Source organism: Aphis gossypii, chromosome 2, assembly GCF_020184175.1.
Source record: "Aphis gossypii isolate Hap1 chromosome 2, ASM2018417v2, whole genome shotgun sequence".
NCBI lineage: Eukaryota > Metazoa > Arthropoda > Insecta > Hemiptera > Aphididae > Aphis > Aphis gossypii.
Window position 1 is genome coordinate 53,243,637 of NC_065531.1, and position 10,686 is coordinate 53,254,322.

Below are 10,686 nucleotides of genomic sequence, written 5' to 3' on the forward strand. Positions count from 1 at the left end.
ATTTTAATTTCAACGTAGGTATATGTATTATACATTATAATATATTAAAACAATTTATTGTTTAAAGCGGATAGTTGAGGAATCGCCTACGACCCACCTCAGAATGTGTACATAAAATCGACGATCAATCAGTTAATTATGTCAACGTATATGAGATGTGACAACGGCTCGGTACCTTGAATGGTCTTGAGGGGTTTAAAGTATAGATCACTGCATCCTAACTACGACTGATGAACTTAATCATGAGACTCGAGTAGTTAAGATAGGTTAAAACGCATCCAATAATAATAATAACCAATAGACAAGTAGTATTGGTATAGTAAGTCAGTAGCGCTCTGATTGGCTGTATGATACGAAAACCTAAAGAATACCATGCCCAATGTTGTTGTTTAATAATCATTATTATTGTTATTCATTTAACAACGTTACAATATTATTATATAATATATTTTCTGGGTATAAGAAAAATGATATTAATGTGAAAAAAAAATTGTTTTTATTATCTATAAGTATATTTATGATAATTTATAAATACCTTGTGTAGGTATAAGGTATATGTACACTTTATAGCATTTTGTATATAATCGAAATAACTTTATGACAAAGAATAAACTCCGTAATTTGTAAATAACTATCCACGGGGCGGAACACTCGGTACAGATATTATATACGTATATCCAACAACACAATTTTAATGATAATCAACTCTCATATCAATATCAAACAATAATTTATATATTAACAATAAATATATAATCACGGCTATGATACGATGTTATATGGTCACAAATATTTTTATATATTATCTGTAGTTATGTTCGAGGTCCTGCCGATTATAAGAATTATATTGTACCGAAAGTGGTTTCAATAACAAAAGAACTTTTCGCAGATGACTAGTCGGTTAGATCTGGTGGAGAAGTGCCATAATCATCACAAAATATTGTGATTTTCTTAAAACATTTCCAGGTTCAATGTTTAAATGTGAGAGGGGGTTTCAATGCAATGAAAAATATATGTATGGATCTCCGCTAAAGGTTAAAAATATAATATAATATTTAAAATTTTATGTTTACCAATATTAATGAACCTCCTTAAAATATTTGGAATATAGATATCCATGTAAAATTTGATTGTCAAATATAGGTCTGTAGACGACACAATAAGGTCTAAACACTTAATACACTTATAACCCATCATGACTTGATAATTAATGAAGTCCAAAAAAAAAAGTTTATGACATATTCTGTAGTCGGAATGTTGTGTTATCACTTAGGTACTTTATGTTTGCGATGTTATATGCTCATATTCATATATTTTCTATAAACAAGATTTTTATTAACTTATCAGTTGATAATATAAATTATAATTTTATAATAATAATTGTTAGAAAATGTTAGCAAGTATAGTATGTATAAAGATCAATTTTTTTTAATCCATACAGGGCAAAAAAATAAAAAAAATATATAATATACCAAATTACTGCTAATTTACGTTTAATACATACATTTATATTACATGAGTAGTATAATATGATTAGGTACTCATAAAAAGAACAACGTGATGACAAACGATCTTAAGATGGGTATTTCGTCAGTCGTAACAGTCATGGACTATCACGTCTGGTTCGATATGTGTGTGGGTACACCCCATAATAAAACTGATTTTAATATTTAAGTGTAGACGTCTTATCTGTGTCGTATCCGAAAGCGGTCAAAACTCTGTCGATTGATCTAACAGGAGATATATGGACGTCGAACTTATGTATAATGATTTATAATATTAATAATACATTAAAATCGTGTGTTTAGTAATATTAAATATAGAGTCAAATGTTAACGCTACTACTTGAATTATTGATAAGCCGAAAAAGTGTCATATGCATAAATAAATAAAAATGTTAACGATTGCAGCAGGGAATTTAGTAGTTTAATCGAAAGGCGTTAATATTTTAATAGGCTTATTCTATTCCTTGGATATAGACGATTCGCGTACTACCATTGATTACCTATTTTATAATATTTATAACCGTTCACACAAGAGTTAGGACACAGTCTACAGCTTATTCCCGCGACATTAGGGGTTCAATATAGGCTATTATAAAGAGTAAAGACAATCTTAAAGTTTTTATTATTTTTAATTTATTCCCGATAAAGCTTTAAACAGCTTTTTGATTATCATTTGATCATAACATTTATTAAGAAAAATTCAACATATTTTATGTGTACTTATAATGATAAAATAGCTGAAATAGAAGTAGCAATGATGTTTGTTTCCAAAATGAATTTAAGTAATCATTCTAAATGTTAATTTGATCTTTTATTTTAATAATATATCAATGCAAAATATGCTTTTTTTTATTATACGTTAATAAAATATATTTTTATCGTCAATTATACAAACTGTTGCAAAAAAGAACAAGTTTTATATATTTATTAAGTACGTCATGTACAAATTATCGAGTTTATTTTATGTGAAAAAATTGGGTTCTTCTGTCTACAGCTTGCACAGTGCTTTGCAATTTTATTACTTCCATAAAAATTGATTTTGTTCTTGGAATTTTTCCACAAAAAAAAAACATTAAGGTATGAACGTATCTAATTTAAACTCGTCTTTTTATCGGTTTCTAATCGTATAAGATAATAAATAAATAAATTATTGTTTCATTATAATAATATTATATATATCTAGCTATAAACGTTGTGGTTGTTATACAAAACAGGATATTAAAAACATATTTTCTAAATTCTACTGTACGAATGTACCTCGGCATGACGTAGATTTCTCGTGCGTATAATATATAGTTGTATTTTAAATATATAAGCCCTCCGGTCGCGTATTCGGTTTTTCATCTGTAAGTCTAATGATCAGTGGTGTTCAAAGTGTTATTATTATACAGTAGGTTTTAATCTTATACTACGATAGTAGTTATTAAGAATCAAATATTCAATAATACTTAAATGTACCTAGTAATTCTCTACACATACAAGACAAGTGTTAACACAATTTAAAGTTAAAACGTCGTGCGTGGCTTAATAAATTAAAAAAATGATACAGTTAATTGCCCGGTAGTCAGTTTTAAAACAGCTTTTAGCGTTTTGGGTCACTATTCAATTATATATTATATTTTATAGGTAGGTACTTGATACAATAGATAAGTAATGTTATCATAAAATATTATATGTTTTAAACGTAAAAGCACATTCTTTTGTGTTGCGTTATTTTGTTATTACAGTCATCCGATAAAATGCTCTTACCTTTTCTGGTACATGGGAACTTGTCTTATATGTCAAGAATAAATAACCATGAACTTCAATACTTGCCCTCCTTCTCAAAAAAAAAAAAAAAAATCACAAGAATAAAAATGAAAATATATATATACATTAAACGTATAATGTTGATTGGAATCAAAAATGTTATTGCTTTGGATACAGGTTTTGAATGTCAATGTAAATACATCAAAGTACACCAAATTAGATTAAAAATTTTGGTGTGATATTTATTTTGATCCCTAATCAATAATTAATGTATAATATTAATTACAGCGTTTCAATTCAAGAAAAAATGATAATATGCATATCCACACGCCTTTGCATTTGAATAGGTAAAGAAACTAAATAAAAAATATATATGTTATAAAGAACAAATTAAGAAAAAAAAAATTAAGGAATAATTATAAAATTAAATTTTAATTACAACAGTTCATATACCGAGTTATCCAATAATATTAACTAAATCAATATATATATTATATATTATTATGAAATAAAATGAAAGAATTACAAATCAAAACCACTCTATGATCTCTCAAGTAAGCGCTTATGGATTATCTTTAGGTGTCTATGAGCAACCCGTTAAGAAGCTCCTATTTAAATCAACATCACACAAGGACGTCTACAAAGGCAGTAAGTAAGAATAAAGGCTCATCCACCATTTTTTATATAGTTTTCACTGTTTTAGTGTTTAAAATAATAATAAATTTATATTACTATTTGTATCATAAATGTTAAATATTGAAATCTTAAAACGATATATTAGTTAAAATTGTACAAGATTATAGATAATGGTAACTGAAAATGTTCCCTGGGAAACGAGTTGCATTGAGGGAAACAACAAGAATACTTAAAAAGTATAAATATATAATATCTCAACGGAAAATTGAGAACAAACTAATTTATTAAAAACAAAAAGTTCCCTAACATACAAATTTATTAATACGTCATATGTGACCAGTAACACATATTTTGTTAAAAATATATATATATTTATAATTAGTACTTATTATAGTTCTTACTATTTCAGTATATTTTAAATAAATATTTGTGTGATTATAATAATATTAACAATATGCACCTGATGAGAATATTGACGTTTTGTATTTATTTGGATTATAAAATGCATATTACTCTATGTATAGTTAATAATAGTTTTATAAATAAAAAAAGAAAACTTTAATCATTGCTAATCAACATTAATTTGTATGCAATACCAAAATTATTATGCTTCTTACTAATTTTGAAAGGCTATAACAATATTCGATGATATTATTTCCTAAAAATACCTAATCAAATAATATCATAATTATACTGATCATGATTACAAAGTAAAAGTAAGTGTGCTTATAACAAAATACAACTGAATAGGTGAGTAAATATAATAGGTACCGTGGTACTTAATACTTCTTTGATTTTCTAATCAAAACATGCGTGCCAAATATTCTGCAGAGCTATTCATTTTGATAAAACTTTACTTAAGTCATTTAAATATTTGAATAATCGCTCCGTTGGTTCAAAAAGGATTAAAAAGTTTTACTGTAATTCCATGTTCATCGACAGAGATATCGGTTTTTAATTAATTTTATTTACACTTCAATTACCTAGGTACCTACTTAAAAACGCTTATAAATTATAATATGTATTTAGTTTGGTGGTAGTAGTATGGTGCTGCAGTGTTAATATTTGCATTTTAATTTAATTTTCATTCCATTGTTATAATATAATAAAATAAATAGTAAATTGTATTTTAAATGGTATATTATGCATGAGTGCACAACCTGGAAATACCTTAAAAAGTACTTGTTTAATAGTCTCGTGTTAATTATTTTACCAGTAAACTAAACACACTACCTATTGTCTATATTCAACCGATATAAAAGTTATAAATCTGTAACACAATAATGTATAATATTTTATTATAGTGTTATTTACTATGTTCTCTATGAATAATCGGATGTAATAATAATATAATACGAGCTCGTAGCTACCTATATTCTAATATTATACTTAACAATAGTTCATTCTTACCTCCATAATCGTTTTCAGACTGCACAATTATAAATTATACATTTATACCGTAATTACTAGGTTTAGTGCTTTTAAAATAAATTGTACCTTTGCTTCCATTTAATCTCTACGGCGCACATTCTTCCGATTAATTGCCGTCTACAGGTATACTATGCGATGGAACATTCCTAACGCTTTCCACTCCACTCAGTCCACTCAGCATCTAAAACAAATAACGAAATAAAATACACACTCATAATTATTGCGAGACACCTGTAGGTACACAGCAATATATTTACGTTAATATATTATTATTATATGTATGCGACCTGATGCTACTGACCAGACCGTTATTATATCCAACTATCAATGTTTACCAAAACCAATAATACTGTTAAAATAATAGGTACGTTTGACTGTTTAAGTCTAAGGAGCACTATGCACGCGAGCATCGATGCATATAATATACCTATTATAATACATTTATATATAGTGATTCCATATAATAGTATAAGCATATACCTAAGCATGTTGAATTATTTAACTGTTGGCGCCGTCCGTATACGCGTATATTAGAGTGTGCACAGCACGCACATCGTCACGCGTGTATCTACTGTACCTGCTGTATTATTATAATAATATAATATTGTAGGTAGATGTACACCGACCACGACATCTGACTCCGTGACCGCCGGCAGATTTTACGGTTTAATTAAAGTCGACGACGCGTGCACTCCAAATTACGTTAATTAAAACTGAACAAAAAATAATAATAATAAAACTAATGAACTGATATTATAAAACCTGAACGCGAATATTAAACGCGTTCGCTTTAAATTATCTTCTAAAAGTAGCTATAAACAATATTTTATAATAAAACACAAATAAACCACAAATATTATAGTGTGTGCATAGTGAATAAAAAACGAATGACGAAACTAAAACTCCATTTACCGTTTTATTTGATGTAGGACGTAGTTGCTTGCACTTAATTATTGTAAAATTATATGCATCATGTATACATTCGTCTCTTTGACTCGATGATAATGACACTGCGTTTAATATTGATGCATTTTATAATCATTACACCGGAGTAGGTGTTCGAAATAACATAATACGTATATCATGAATTCATAATCGGATTAATCAAGCAGCGCGTCTTTCGATTTTTACTTTTTAATTTGTTTTTTTTTTATATAATATACTCACTTAAGATTTAAATATTATTAAGCGTTCGTTCAAAAGTATCCTATTGAATTCCAACGTTATATAGGTAAAATTGTAGAGATCGATATTTGTTTTAAATAAGTACTCATGAAATACACGATGAGTATACTGGCATAGTCTCATGTATATGATATACCTGACAACAATCTCTGCAAAGACAGCTCATAATATAATAAGTAACTACGTGTATATAACATAAATTGGTTATAACTTATAAATTATAATATTATTCAAGGTTAAGCATTAATAAGTTGAAATGTTTCAAGAAAATTTTAACTTTTTAACTTGACAAGTGACTATTTTTTATTATTAATAAACACACTTAATTTCAAAACATACTATATACAAGTTTATACGTCTAGGATGCTTACTTTCACTTTTCAACTTTAATAATGAATTTATTCAAATAAATGTTGACTTTTGAAATTCTTAAGTGTACTTAAGGACTATAATCTAAACTTATATACATATACTTATACAATATAATATTATATGTTTACATAATAATTTACTTAAATTAAATTTAAAAATTGTTATAGTAGGTAGTATATATATTTTTTTTAAATAATAACATTTTTTTTTTTTATTGTAAATTCTTAAAGAAATGATCTTTTTGCTTTTTAAATTTTGATGGATAAATAAATAAAAATTTATATAAGTTATTTTTGAGTTATTAAACATCTTTAATTGTTATTGAGTATAATATTATATACTATACTCTATTGTACTGTGAAATAAAGATAATATGATGATTTAAAAATTACATTCATTGATTATTTATTTAATAAAATGTTATGTTTTGTAAAAATTGGTCTACTTATATTATAATAAGTAGAAACAAGACTTATCATTACAAATATTCTATATATTTATAATAAATCCTTAATTAAGGACTACCCATAATCATTAATCTTTAGTAGGTATATAAAGTTTAATAACTAAAAACGTAAACATCCAACACATCCGAGTATCGATTTAGATACGTAAAAATGTTTAAAAAAATTCTAATTAATAATTCATAATAATATTATAGGATAGCTCATTTTTGAAAAAAAAAGATGATTTTGTATTTTGAACCATCTTATATTACACAATATAAATATATATACATAATATATATCTTAAAATTTTGTCTTTTAGTAAATAGTGGTTAAACAAATTTATGTATCTGAAAATATGATCTTAAAATAACTTATACATATTGAAAATTCAGAATTCAGAGTTAAATATATAGTTTTAGTTTAGTTTATTTTATTTATTTAGCGTATAGTTGAATAAATATAAACTTTTTTTAAGATAAAATGGGATAAGCATGTTTAGTGAATCATAATGTACATTTAATAGATAAGTCGATTATTTTAAATAAATCTCATCTATATATTTAAATATTTAATAGTATATTGTATGTATTTTTTATATTAAAACTTATGACTTATAGAAGAGTTATTATTTGGTCAATGTCAAAGCCTAAAATCATGTTGAAAAAATTAAGTTTATCAATTTATTTTGAAAATTCTACGAGCTTTAAATTTAAAATACATTAAAAATGTTTTATTTTTATTTAACTGATTTTAAATTTTTATATAATTTCCAAAATCGTTATTATAAAATAATGTAAACACTATAGTGACATTTAAATATTATAATTGTATAATATTTTTGTTTCTACGTATACTATAGACAGAACCATCGTATATTAAAATATCAAGAAACGTCTGTGCGTCTTGAAACCGATCGCGTTACCGTTGGTCATTTATCATATTGTATTAAACTCGTTTATTCTCTCAACAGTAAAAACTAAAGTATTTCGTTTCATTCATTTCAAAAAGTCTAAATGGTAATTTTAAAATTAAAAAACAAAACAGTCTAGGTCCTCACGAAAATCACGTCAGTGTAGTGCGTGCAAGTAAATAATTTATTATTACTATAAAACGATGTGTGCTATTACTTTTTTTTTTTTTATCAAACCTTGATTATTATAAGTAATGTAGTATATATGGATGACTTTTTAGACGATAAATAAGTATCATAATTTTTTTTTCGGAAAATTAAAGGTACCTATTCCATGAAATCCTAACGTTTTATATTTCTTTTAAGATTCTGAAACCATTTAGAGAGTAAGAATATCTAAAGTAGACATATATTATCTTTTTCTAATATATGAGTATGTTTATGATAAGTCAATTTGTTTATAACAATGTGCTTAAATTATAATAATTATTTTAAAGGAATTTTATTATTTAGTACATAATATTATTACAGTATGACACTATTATTTATCAAGCCAATTACTTATTATAAAAATAAAAATCATTTAGTTTTGTATGCATATTGCATATACAACTTAATATTATGATGTATAATACTATTATGATATTCATATGCATCTATTGATGTAGGTATATTGAAGAAATTCATTTGGTGTACAATATGTATGTAAAATATAATTGTATAATATAACATTGCTATCAAAGAAATATTATAAGAGAATATTCCGTGTTGAATTCGGTGAGGAGTTACATACATCTATATATATTTTAGTGTTTGACTATAAAATATAGTATAAATATATTGTATTATAATTTATATTACACCTCCTGCGGTTTTGTAAGATGGAAGAGAAGGCTTCTGTAGTTGCCCAGTAGGAGAAAGATCCTTTTGAGTAGATATATCGAACTCGTTAAACAAATGGGTGCCATTATATACCAAAGTACGATTTATAATAGACCAGTAATTAATATTCACGGATGGAAGCTATAATATATTATCATTTCAGGCCGACGTAGCCACCGAAATCAATAAAACACTTTTAGTTAATAATCGCACTGGCGAATGGGCGAGATTCTTATGTAAATCAGTGATACATTATTATCGGAATCCATTAACAAAAATAGCCCGTCTCTGTAATTGCTGCGATATAAAATAGGTAATGCTATTTTACACGTCTTGTCCGACCAACCGTATAGTGAATAATATCACAACAATTTATTTACGGAAAATAGATAAATGAAAGCAAAACGATCGTGAATCTTGGTTAAAGCTGTACATAATAATATTATGTAAATATAATATAATAATTTATAACAACTTTATAGGTGGTCACTAAGGTGTTTTATGTGATAATGTATAATTTGTTACAAAGAACGATTTCGATAAGTATGGCCTATATGTCTTTACGATGGAAAAAAATATTTCTTCAATAGGTATTTTAAAAGTAAACCAAAAGATATCGTTAGATATACCTGATACTTACTGCTTTAGCTCAATATTTTAAAACATTGCTTATCATATATTTTGTAATAATAAGCTCTTAATTTTATAACTATGACAACGCGAATGATGTAGTTACGTCTGATTACCGATTATGTTACATATTATTGATTGGAATTTAGAAAATAGGTACATATCCACACAAAAATAAATTATTATTTATTGTATTAATTTAAATTAAAAATGTCTATTTAGTATTTGTTATAGTTATAGTTTTAAATATTTAATAAAAAAAAAAGTTAACTACCTGTAATTAGTAATATTAGGTACATAAAAAATGTTATACATTTATTAATTTTAAATTAGGTTTAATTAAAGGCTTTTCAATTTATAAGGCAAAATATTTTTAGCTATTATTCTCGGAGCACGTGGCCGAAGATAAATTTCCATCGTTTGTGACAATAATATCGAAACATTTTGTTTAGTCTTTTGAGTTTAGAGGCCAACAAACGAAATAAAAATGAAAAGAAAAATATAATAATACTACGTATTTAACCAAAAACTGTGTTCAATACCGTACCTACGTGTTTTTGAACTCGATATTATTATTGTGTGGTGTACCTTATAATACATTCGACACAAATAGTACAATAAGAGTTACATAATGGTCCAGTGAATTTTCGAGTGGTTTCAGACACCGTGTAAAAGGTATTTTTATTACACATAAAAGCCACTTGGATTATAATACATTTACTGATTTACCTGCATTTTTGTGTGCCCAATGACCTGTAACGATTTAAACATTTTGATAAAAAAAAAAAGAAGAAGAAGAAGAAGAAGAAAAAGAAAAAATGTATACCTAGGTACATTAAATTTATTATATATTATTATACAATATCTTCTTATATATAGAAGTATGATGAATTCGATCGATGATCGTTTCACATATTGTTCATTCGTTTACTAAATA

The 10,686-nt window shown here is 25.7% G+C and overlaps 1 long non-coding RNA gene across 1 annotated transcript; it reads right to left on the reverse strand.

Moving 5' to 3' along the window:
* Positions 1 to 5,350: 5,350 nt before the first annotated feature.
* Positions 5,351 to 10,686, reverse strand: LOC126550168 (uncharacterized). The gene is made up of 3 exons (XR_007604209.1): positions 10,576 to 10,686; positions 10,479 to 10,502; positions 5,351 to 5,502 (listed from the first exon to the last, which is right to left on the reverse strand). It is a non-coding gene; the product is annotated as an uncharacterized LOC126550168 (long non-coding RNA).